At 44.3% G+C, this 11,521-nt stretch overlaps 1 long non-coding RNA gene across 1 annotated transcript in view; it reads left to right on the top strand.

Annotated features, from left to right (window-relative positions):
- The first annotated feature begins 225 nt into the window (after positions 1-225).
- The window catches only part of LOC123372118, a 39,578-nt gene continuing 28,282 nt past the window's right edge, over positions 226-11,521 (top strand). Inside the window, exons 1-2 of the long non-coding RNA XR_006580107.1 lie at positions 226-331; positions 434-565. This is a non-coding gene — a long non-coding RNA (uncharacterized LOC123372118). The remainder of the gene's footprint in view (positions 332-433; positions 566-11,521) is intronic.

Here is an 11,521-nt window from a genome sequence, read left to right as displayed (position 1 = left end):
AGGGTTGCACAGAATTTTGGCCTTACTGCAGGTTTTTTGGACATTGTTCACAAATATGACCTACATTAACCTTCCAAGTCCTCATCTACATTTTTTAGATGAATGACTATTTTGTTATCTTCTGGAGTCAAAGCTGAGCTCAGAATAGATTTAATCCAAATTTAATTTCTTCATGACAGAACACATGATCTACAGAAAGAAAACCGCGGGGATGCTGAGGTCCATAGGCAGTCCAAAACTTGGATCCATGCTGGATACTGAGATACATGAATCTAGTAGTCTCCTCTTCCTTGTGGAGGGTTTATATTATGAGATTAATTTAATATAACAGGTAACCTCCATATGAACTCTTGTTTCCTAATACTAGTCATTGCTTATTTGGATTTAGGGATGCTGTTACTAAAATTAGAAAAACTTTTGTGTGCTAAACCAGATTAAATTACAGAAACATCCTGGAACAGGCTGAGTGAATAGCCCATGATAAGACAGCTGCATTCAGGAACATCTGGGTGATGTTAGTACCAGAGATCAAGAAAATGTACATCCAGCATTATAACATTAATAGGTAAGTGATTTGTGTGCTTCTGTGATGTCTCTGTCAGTATATCCCAAGTAAAATGGTGAAACACTGGATCAAGACCTGGTGAAATTTATATCCCCTGCACAAAGCCAAAGTGGGCTTTGTATGAGGTACCTATGCACCAGCTGGATCACTCCTGAACTAGCTTAGAAGTATTGTATGTGGCATCTGTGCAGCCACCTAAGCTAATATACAGCTTCAAGAGCAGAGTAGCGATCATTGCTCACTCACTGTGTGTCCCCCCTTGTGTGTGAATCCACTAACCAAACCCCTGCAACTCTCCCAGAATACCCACACCTCCCTCCGACCCCCTACAGTGCCTCACAGAGAACAGCCATGAAGCATTTATCTGTAGCTAACAGACAGCTGTGAAGTTCTCCTGTGCAAGCTCTTTGTAGCCTGCCACCCTAGGCAGCAGGGCTTTGGCATTTCTTTGGGATTTTGAGCTTTCTGTACCTGAAATGGCAGAGGCAGGATTTCATGCTAAATGTAGAAGTCAGTCCGGAATGTCATTTAACTACAGTGCATAAGTTCAATAAGAGTGACTTAGAGGTAAAGACCTCGGCTGTACAGCAATGAGAGAAAGAGAGACTTTGCATGTGAATAGTTTTCACTTGTCTCACTTCCACTAACAGAAGGTCTGTGCTGGTACTATGTAGAAAAGTGCAAGTGGCTGTTGTCTTTGAAATAACTGGATGGTCTCAGTTCAGTTTCTAATCTGTAAGTTTCCATTTCACACAAAAACACCATCACAAAGAGCATTAAAAGGAATCCTTGTTGGCCCACCCTGTAAAAGGGCAAAAGATTAAATAAACGTAAGAATTAATATACCGCCTCACACATGAGGTGAGAGTTGAGGAACAAGTGTGTGGTTCGGGGAATCTTGTCCTTGTAATAAGGTTCTGACATATAGGTAGTCACATGATCCCAGTCATGTGACAGGGTACCCTAGGGACTGCTATTGTTGTGCTGCTATTACTGCAAACAGGGAGTTTCAATTCCCAGTCCTGTCATTCTATCTCTCTTCAAAAGCCCTAAATCCTATTTAAATTTGAAAAGAAGCATAGTATTTCTCCTGAGATACATGTAAAATGCAAATAGAGAGGAATGAACAGAGGATTCTGCAATTAGCACAGCAGTGTCCTCTTCTTGGGACCTCAGAAAGTTGTGAACAACCCTTGCTGGAGTTGCACTAAGGATGAATTTTCCCTCAACATGCCAAAGTTGCTGGTAATTAAAGAAATTCAAAAATTGATCTGGCCCGGTGAGGGAGTCTTCCTTGGTGCATACATAGGCAGCCCTCAAATGTGGTGGTTTCTCCCAGATGTGAGAGTCTCCCTGGCTCAGAAAGTAATTCTGAGATTAAATGCAAGGGTGTGTCTTTTCATCCTAATGCTGGAAGACATGGAAAATGTGTTTAACAGCAACAGCAGCAGCAATAGGAGATCTTCCTTTGTGCTCTCTAGACCCTCTTCCAATAACAAAATATGATAAGGGTCTTTTACTGGTTGGTTGTTCTGGGGCTGTGCCTGCTTCTGTTTGCCCTTCAGTGTGGAAACCATGAGGTCAGGTTGTCATGCCTTGTGGCTCTCGAACTTTTGAAGATTATTGTATGTAGTTCGAAGGTCAGTAAGTTTGGCCACCCCTGCTATAGGGTCAGTCTCACTTTTTCTCTGGCCCAGTGACTACTTGCAGTCATTATAAATAACTACGACTTGCCACTATGAATTTTGATTCTCTGAAAAAAATCATTTTGGTTTCAACTGAAAACAAAACTTTTTTTTATTTTTCAGAACAGCCAGTGAACCCAAACATTCATTATTCTCCCCCTTCTTGTTGGATCCTCACACACACACAGCTCTCACCAGCTTTGGCCACTAAGCTCGTATTTTGCTCTGCTACTTTCATAATATTTTTTTTCAGCCAGTATACTCTGTGCCCATGAGTTGATCAGAGCTTTACCATTCATTACTATGTACAGGTGGCTCAAAAATCATGTCACCTCACAAACCTGTATGATGATGATGTGTAAACTTCTGGGAACATTCTATCATAAAGTTGAATATTATTCTGTTTGTTAAAGTCGAATATTGAAATTATTCATGCAGGTCACATTTAATAGATTAAGAATTACCCCCATTTTATTCAAAAAGCAGTTATTCCTGGAGACTCAATAGCAAAATAAGTTCAACATTTATATACTCCATTCAGTTCTAGTTTGTATTTTTAATTACTTCCCCTATTGCTAATAGCCAAAAACAAGTGTGAGGTTTTCGTAGTTGTAATTGTGGGTTGTTTTTCTCCCTGATGTTACAATCCCTTATTCTTTGATGCTAACAAATGATTAAATAGATTCACAACAAAACTCCATGATCTTATGCCTTATTTAGTAAACAAGTTGACTTTGAAGCGCGTGTTCAAAAATTACATGACTCAAAACTGCATACTAGAGAACCAACATTAGTCTTACAATCAGGTCTGGTTAAGGATAAACAAATTTGTAGCATATGTGGCATGAAAGAAGGATGATCTTCTGTAATGACTTGTTCAAAGAAGATGAGTAAATCAGGATTTTTTTAATTAGCTGTGCAGCAAAATTGATTTTCATATTAATTTTCAGGCCTTACAACAACCTCAAGACTATCTCTTTAATTTTTTCTGTTACATTAAATAGGCACTTTTTTTTGTCCATACCTTTTATATAGTGCAATGAATATATACAGCACTGTACAAAACTGTTACCAAACAAATACCAGGTTTCTTCTTCCAAAAATCTAACAATGCAAAGGTTTGAAGCCACTCTTAGAGCTGAGACCTGTTGGAAACATAAGGAAAAATAACAAAAAATACATGGATGTTATTTAATATATCAAATTAAGTAGTGTAACAAGATGAATGGTATGCTTTGCAATGAAACATGTGCCTTAAGGCTTTGGGAAACAGAAGATTTTATAATACCCTGTGCTTGTATCATCCCAGCATGATATACTTTACAGATCTACAGTATGATTTTTTGTATTACCTATTCTTTTACATAACATGATAAATAATGGAAAAAATGGCCATGATCCTCAGATATGGAATAAATCAGGGGTTGGCAACCTATGGCACACGTGCCAAAGGTGGCACGCGAGCCGATTTTTGATGCCATGCAGTGGCGGGCTGAGTGGCTCAGCCCACCACCGCTCTGGGGTTCCAGCTGCTGCCCCGTTGCCAGCTGTGGTCCCGGCCGCCGGCCCCACTCAGCACGCACTGCTGGCCTGGGGACCCCTAGGGAACCCCAGGCTAGCAGCGGGATGAGCAGGCCAGCGGCTGAGACCCCGGCTGGCAGGAGCCAGCGGCTAGAACCCCAGAGTGGCGGTGGGCTGAGCCGCTCAGCCCGCCGCCAGCCTGGGGTTCCATTCACTCAGCCAGCGGCGGGCTGAGTGGCTCAGCCTGCTGCCGGTCTGGGGTTCCAGCTGCCGGCCCCGCTCAGCCTCCTGCCGGCCTGGGTGGGCAGAACCCCAGGCTGGTAGCGGGCTGAGTGGGGCCGGCGGCTGGGATCCCGGCTGGCAGGAGCTGGCAGACGGAACCCCAGAGCTCAGCCCGCTACCGGTCTGGGGTCCCAGCTACTGGCCCCGCTCAGCCCAGACTGGCAGCGAGCTGAGCAGGGCATGGGATCCTTGTCTGGGGTTCCAGCCACCAGCCCTGCTCAGCCCGCTGCCGGTCTGGGGTCCAGCCGTTGGCCCTGCTCAGCTCGCTGCCAGTCTGGGGTTCCATTCACTCAGCTGGCAGCGGGCAGAGCGGGGCCGGTGGCCGGGACCTCAGGCTGGCAGCGGGCTGAGTGGGGCTGGTGGCTGGGACCACAGGCTGGCAGTGGGCTGAGAGGCTCAGTCTGCTGCCGATCTGAGGTCCCGGCCGCTGGCACCACTCAGCCCGCTACCAGCCTGGGGTTCCATTCACCCAGACCGGCAGCAGGCTGAGCAGGGCCAGCGGCTGGAAACCCAGGCAAGGATCACATTAAATTGATAAGATCTGCATTTTAATTTTATTTTAAATGAAGCTTCTTAAATATTTTTAAAACCTTATTTACTTTAAATACAACAATAGTTTGTTTATATAATATAGACATATAACATTTACAAATGTTAAAATGTATTACTGGCACGTGAAACCTTAAATTATAGTGAACTTGGCACACCACTTCTGAAAGGTTGCCGACCCCTGGTATAAAACATGAGTTGTCCAAAGCCTAACACAACTTGCAGCATTAGTCAATATTTTTGTTAAGGGTGGAAGGATGAGGTCTGAGCATTAACTTGTGTTGTCAAAATAAATAGGCCACTTCAATATGGTGACATCCATTAACAAATTTGTGTGTCTGTTTGTGTATATATATTTATAGTAGCTCTTTCAGAAAGACAGGCAGAATTTTCTATATTTCTCAAGCAAAACTATTCTTTCAATGTATGGAATTCCATCAGGCCTGTTTCTATTGAGTTGGTTACATCTGACCTCTAAGTCCTTATTGAAGCTAACGAACCTTATATTTTATTGATGAATTAAGTTATCTGAATACGGAGATTTTATAGGTATTAGTTATATTGAGTCAAATTCGCCTCTCATATTCATGGGCCCAACTCCATGAAGGCCCTCAGAGATTTTGAAAGTTATACTATAGATTAAATAATTCAGCAAATATTAGTCATCTACCTCTACCGGTTAGAGTGGGATGTAAATATTATCATTATTAAATATTATCATCCCAATTTTACACAGAAACTGAAGGAGAAGAAGTTAAGGGTCTGGTCCCAAGCCAGGTGATAAAAATGGGAGTTCTTTGACTAACATCAGTAGGCATTGCATCAGTCCCTAAATTACCTCCCCAGAACCAGGATTTTAGGATTTAGGGTTCCCTGATTCTCAGACCTGATTTCACTCCAGCAGACACTTCTTATTCTTATTCTCATGCTTCTTCCTCCCCTTCCCCCATGAGATTTTTTTCAGTTTTCAACTGTGCAGTTCCCCTGTGAATGATAGTATTTCTTCATCATACAAGTTTGAGGACCTTTAGTCTGTCTCCAATAGGAAAATTATTGAAATATTTTCCATTAGTGAAGCCATTGGTTCAGTTGTTTTGGGATCCTTTGTGGAAGCTGGCCACCACTTTGGGTTTTTTTTTACACTGTACTAACAAGTCTTCTTCCAAGCAGATCTAATTAATATTTAACTCTTTTTTTAGGAAGAGTGAGAGGCAGGGCCGGCTCTAGGTTTTTTGCTGCCCCAAGCAAAAAAATTTTTGCACGCCCCCCCCCCGAATTTTTTACATATGTTTGCACTTTGCAGTTTTGTTTTGACTGTTTAAAATTTAAAAAAAAATGAAAACAGAGAATTTGTAGTTAGTGAAACAAAACTATTTCCTACTAATGTAATTTTAACATTTAATTTTAACAAAACCCTCCTGCCTGGCCCAACTCTTACCTTGCTGCAGATCTGGCCCGAGGCGGATTCAGCTCCAGTCACCACCGCTCCCAGGGCCAGGGGTTGGGGCTGCTGCTGGATCCCAGCCCCGCTCATCCTTGGTCTTCGTCTTGGCCCTGGAATGAGCTGGGCTCAGCCCGGGCTGCCACTTTGCTCCCCTCTCCCATCCCCTGGCAGGAGGTGGCGCGGAGGGGAGGAGGTGGGGACAAGCCAAGGAGGAGCGGCCCGCCCGGGCATCATGTCCCTCCCGTCCTGTGCAGCCAGAGCAGGGACGCGCTACCGGCTCCTGCCTGGGGGGTGGCTGCTGCCTGTGGGAGAGCGGCGGGGACAAGCCGAGGAGGAGCGGCCCATCCTCTGCAGCCGGGGAAGGGCTGTGCTACTGGCTCCTGCCGCTCTTCCGCGGTCAGAGGCCACCACCCCCAAGGCGGAGCCGGTAGCGCAGCCCTGCCCAGATGCAGAGGACAGGCTGCTCCTCAGCTTGCAGCAGCGCGAACCAGGGCCGCCCAGAGGATTCAGGGGGCCTGGGGCGAAGCAATTTTGGGGGCCCCTTCCATAAAAAAAAGTTGCAATACTATAGAATACTGTATTCTCTAGGGGGAAAATTGCCACACTTGCCCCCCCCCCGGTTGCCCTGGGAAAAATAAACATTTAAAAACCTTCTGCATCTCAGCACAAACCCAGTTTTGAGGATTTCTTTTCAAGTCACCTTTACAAGGTATCACTGGTTCTCAGCATCAGCTAGTGCTAAAAGGCACTAAAGCTCATTAAAAAGGTTGTACAAATATTTTCCGTCAAAACTTTTTTTGGATCGAAAACAAGGGGTTTTTAAAAAGCAGAATAAAATCACAGACAATGTCTGCTTTCTTTCAAAATTTGTTGTGGTTTTTCTAATTGAAAAAGCTGAAATAAGTCTGCCAAAACCTGAACATGATTTGGGGTTTCAGAAGTGTGTGGCCAAATATTTGCTGCTTGCTGTGTTTGATTGTTTAAAGGAACAATAAAAAAATTCTGCTTAAAAAAAATCCAAAACTTTTTAATTTTAGTGGAGTTAGATGGCTTGCCCCCTTGATCTTCTCTGGCAAAAGCACACACAACAACAGACAGACAGACTTTCCTCCCTCCCAGATTTGAAAGTATCTTGTCTCCTTATTGGTCCTGTTGGTCAGGTGTCAGCTAGGTTATGTGATCTTCTTAACCCTTTACAGGCAAAAGAGGAATTCACCCTTAATTGTATGTTTATGACACACTCTAAAAGCTTATCAGATGTCACTGCTCAATCTGACGGGGGCCCTAGTAAGCCAAAGTTCTTCCAGCCCTTCTGGAAGGGTTTCATCTTTGGTCAGAAGGACTTGTCTGCTTGCTGAATCAAAAGAAGGCCCTGAGTCAGTTTAAATGTGGACTTTTTATGCCAAACACCCTTTCTTAGTCAGTTGGTCTCTGGAAAACCTAGTTTGAACCGGTTTATGCAAGCGTCCCCAGGCATGGTACCTCTCTGGAGGTCTTTACAACCTGAGTGATTCACCTTAAATCACCATCCACTGCTTTTAGTTCCTGAAGGAGCTGTGGTATCATTCCCCCTCACTCTCCTCCACTGCCCCAAGTTGCATACAGTCCCTGGCCCACAGTGATACATACACCATTCATAAGCTTAATACAGTATGTATCCCCAGAGATACTGCACGAGGTTGCATCATATGTCATAACAACCTAGTATGATATTAGTTTCTTTTGTAGCTGCATTGTATTGTTGACACATTCACTTTGTGATTCACTATAATCCCCAGATCCTTTCCAGCGGTACTACTGCCTAGCTAGTTATTCCCTATTTTGTAGTTATGCATTTGATTTTTCATTTCTAAGTTTAGTAATTTGCACTTGTTTTTACTGAATTTCATCTGCTGATTTCAGACCAATCCTCCAATTTATCAAGGGCATTTCAAATTCTTATCCTGTTCTCCAAAGTGCTTTCAACCCCTCCCAGCCTGGTGTCATCTGCAAATTGCCTAAGTGAACTTTTGACTCCATTATCCAATTGATTTATGAAAATATAGAATAGTGCTGGACCCCTGTGGGACTGCTGGACACATTTACCACTTTGAAAGTGTATCATTGATAACTGTCCTCCAACCAGTTTTTCACCCACTATTTCCCTACCTGCACATGACCGAGCCGTAGAAGGCAGGCCAAGCACATACTTGGCTAAAATAATGTAGAAATATCTTGTGGTTAATCTGAAGAGCAGAAATACACTATTTTCCTTCTTTGCCCAAGGACTGACTCAGTGATAGGTCAGAAGGAGGAATGTGCTCATCCCATCCAGCAAAAGTAATAGTTTCAGCCAGATAGCTAGGCACTGGAACAGAGGCTGGGTGAGAAGCTGAGGGTTAAGGTAAGCAAGATATATTTAGTAGGTGCCCCCTGTGAGACTGAACTCAGGCCAGTGGGCCATTCAGGCTAGGCATAAGAAGACTGTGTGGTTACAACTAAAGCTGGGTGATTTTTTTTGTTCAATCAAAACAACATTTAAGAAAAAATGTGCAGAAAAATGTTATTTCATTCAACTTTTGTTTTCCACTTAAAGTCTTTAAAAATGGTTTTCATTGAGCTTTTCCTCTCTTGGCCTTTCCTTCTCCTTGCCTCCTTTTCCCTCTCGGGGCGGGAAGAGAAAAAGGTAAAGAGGGAGAAAAAGGAGGCGGGGTAGAGGGGTAACAACAAATTGAAAACCTTGGAGGCTTTTTTGGTTCTTGTTTCACCAAGCAGAAAAACAAAAACAAACAAACAAATAAAAACCCTGCTAAACGTTCCAAATGAAATGAGATGAGATTTTTTAGAATCCCTGATCCATCCTGCTGCTTGTCCCCTGACAACCACCTCCCCGAGACCCCCCCAATCCAACCCCCCCTTCCCTGTCCCCTGACCGCCCCCCCCAGAACATCTGCCCCCTCCCTGCCCCCTGAGTGTCCCCGGGACTCCCTGCCCCTTAGCCAACCCTCCGGCCCCGGCTGCTTACCCCTGGCTCACTGCGCACGTCGAGAAGTGGCCCTGAACAGCGCTGCAGCCACATGGCTCCGGAGGTGCCTGAGCTCTTCCCCGCTCAGAGCCGCGTGGTAAGGGGAGGAGCCGCTCGGCCTGTTTAGGACGCGCTGAGGCACCGGGGGGATGTCGGCCCTGGCGCGAACAAGCAGAGGAGGAGCGGCCCGTTTTCTGCAGCCAGGCAGGGCCGCGCTACCGGGTCCCGCCGCTCTTCCGCGGTAAGGGGCCATCCCTCTTCCCCAAGCGGAGCCGGTAGCGCGGCCCTGCCCCAGCTGCAGAGGACGGGCTGCTCCTGCTCGGCTTGTTTGCGCCGCTCTCCCGCGGTCAGTGCCACCTCCCCCCCCCCCCCCCCCAAGCGAGAGCCGGTAGCACGGCCCTGCCTCGGCTGCAGAGGACGGGCCGCTCCTCGGCTCACAGCGGTGGGATGAGCTGGAGCCCCAGCCTTATGCCACCCCCTATATTTTGCCGCCCTAGGCACCTGCTTGTTTAGCTGGTGCCTAGAGCCGCCCCTGGTGAGAGGGTAAATGAGTGGCAGAATGTCTGTTAATACCAAATTAGGACTGTTCCTGCTCCACTTGAAAGCCAGAGGGAGCTTTGCTATTGACTTCACTGATAGCTATAAAGAATAAGATGGAAACCTTAGAATATCCTGGCAGTGTCTAATTATCTTAGGCAGGAGTGCCGCCAGCTTTTTTGGCGCCCTAGGCGGCGGAAGTTCCCGCCCCCAACAGAGGCGATAGAAGATCTGGGCGGCGCAGTCGCTGCCCCCCAAATGTTAGTGCCCTAGGCAACCGCCTAGGTCTCCTAATGGGTTGCGCCAGTCCTGATCTTAGGGGATAAACCTGCTCACTGGGACCATTTTGCATGTGGAGAAGTTTTTCACTGCAGAAACTCATTTATGTGATTTCCCCCTCTCCTGCCTCCCACCTCCACTGTTTCTCCTTTATATTACGTACAGGAAAAAACAGCCATGGGTAAGTATTGTGTTTCAAAATCTTTCTGGGTACTGCTACCGGTATAGCAGTGGGGAAAACAACGAAAACCATATTCTTAAACTTGTCCATCACATGTGAAAATAATGAACAAGAAAATGACTTTTCTTTTCTAGTATTTTTCTTATTTCTTTTAAATTATGCTTAAAACAAAGATTGGTTTTAGTCATGTTTCACTATAGGGTATTGTTGATGCAGGGTAACCAAAATCCACCTCTTAATCTCCCACTTTCTGTAAAATGAGCTTCTTCTTATCAAAGCAAATATCTTAAATAATCTTTTGAGTTACTATTGAAACAGCACCATTGCATCTACATCTCCACTGACTGTAGGTGTATCAAGGTTCCCACCTTTGAATAAACCCACAGCTTAGAGAAGGAAGAAGCCACAGAAGTAATCACTAATGTGGGGAACCAGTGTCATTCCTTTCAGGACTTTATTAATGTATTTATTCGACTCAATTGAGAGTACCTTGGGAAATAGAAGTGAAAGACAGCAAAGCCCAGTTAAATCCCTACAGTTAATTTTTTGAAGGCTTTCTCCAGAGAGGTTTTAAATGACCAAGAGATGAGCGTGCAGGAAAACGCAACAAACTATGAAAACACTAAATCTAAAAATTGAATTGTTGTAAATATTCTACTCTGCAAAATTCTACAAAAAATTAGCCCCCCAAAATGAGGCTAACAAAGGTGTGTGCACAAAGCTAAATAATCTGTTTTAATGTAATCTTTATAGCTGACAGAGCTGCGGAATGTGCTAGAGTCAGTGATGTCATATCTCAACAGCCCTTGGCACCTTCTAACAGCCATAGCAAGTGTGATCCAGCTAAGCCTGACAAACAGTGCTGACATTTGGTTTCACATACTGTGTATTGTGAGAGCTGCGTGCACATTATCTCGTTTCTAGTAAAATGATCTTTTGGCTTATTTGGCATGCTATTTTGTGTATATACAGGGCGAAAATAATGTAACATTAGTAAATAAATAACTGTCAACCATCCTCCTAAATCTATGGTTAATACTATATCTCATACAGGGTAAATACTGTGTTTTTGCTAACAAATAATGAAAACCTATTAGTAACAACAGTAATAGTTGTAAATGCACAAGTGAATGGATTTTAATTATGACTCTGGAGGAGCAAAGAGAGTAAGGGAGGGAGAGAGCACCATATGTGTAATATATTCGCTGTTACAGCTTGCACTGATTAAAACTCTGTTTGTCGTATTATACATCATTGTACTGTAGTTGTAGTAAATGTTCCTTGTAATGCATTTTCAAGTACAAAAATTGCTTCAGAAAAGAGCATTTAGGAAACTAATTCTATTGAAACCAATGAAGTGTTGACACATTGCCTGATGCGGATTTGTTTAAGGAAGCTTATTTTAGGTTATAAAAGTACAGTCCTCAAGGCAAAAATCAGTGACTGCTTGGTATAGTGACTGAGAGAACACTGC

Source organism: Mauremys mutica, chromosome 6 (genome assembly GCF_020497125.1).
Source record: "Mauremys mutica isolate MM-2020 ecotype Southern chromosome 6, ASM2049712v1, whole genome shotgun sequence".
Lineage (NCBI taxonomy): Eukaryota > Metazoa > Chordata > Testudines > Geoemydidae > Mauremys > Mauremys mutica.
Note: the sequence above shows the minus strand (reverse complement) of the source record. Positions and strands in the feature narration are given on the sequence as shown.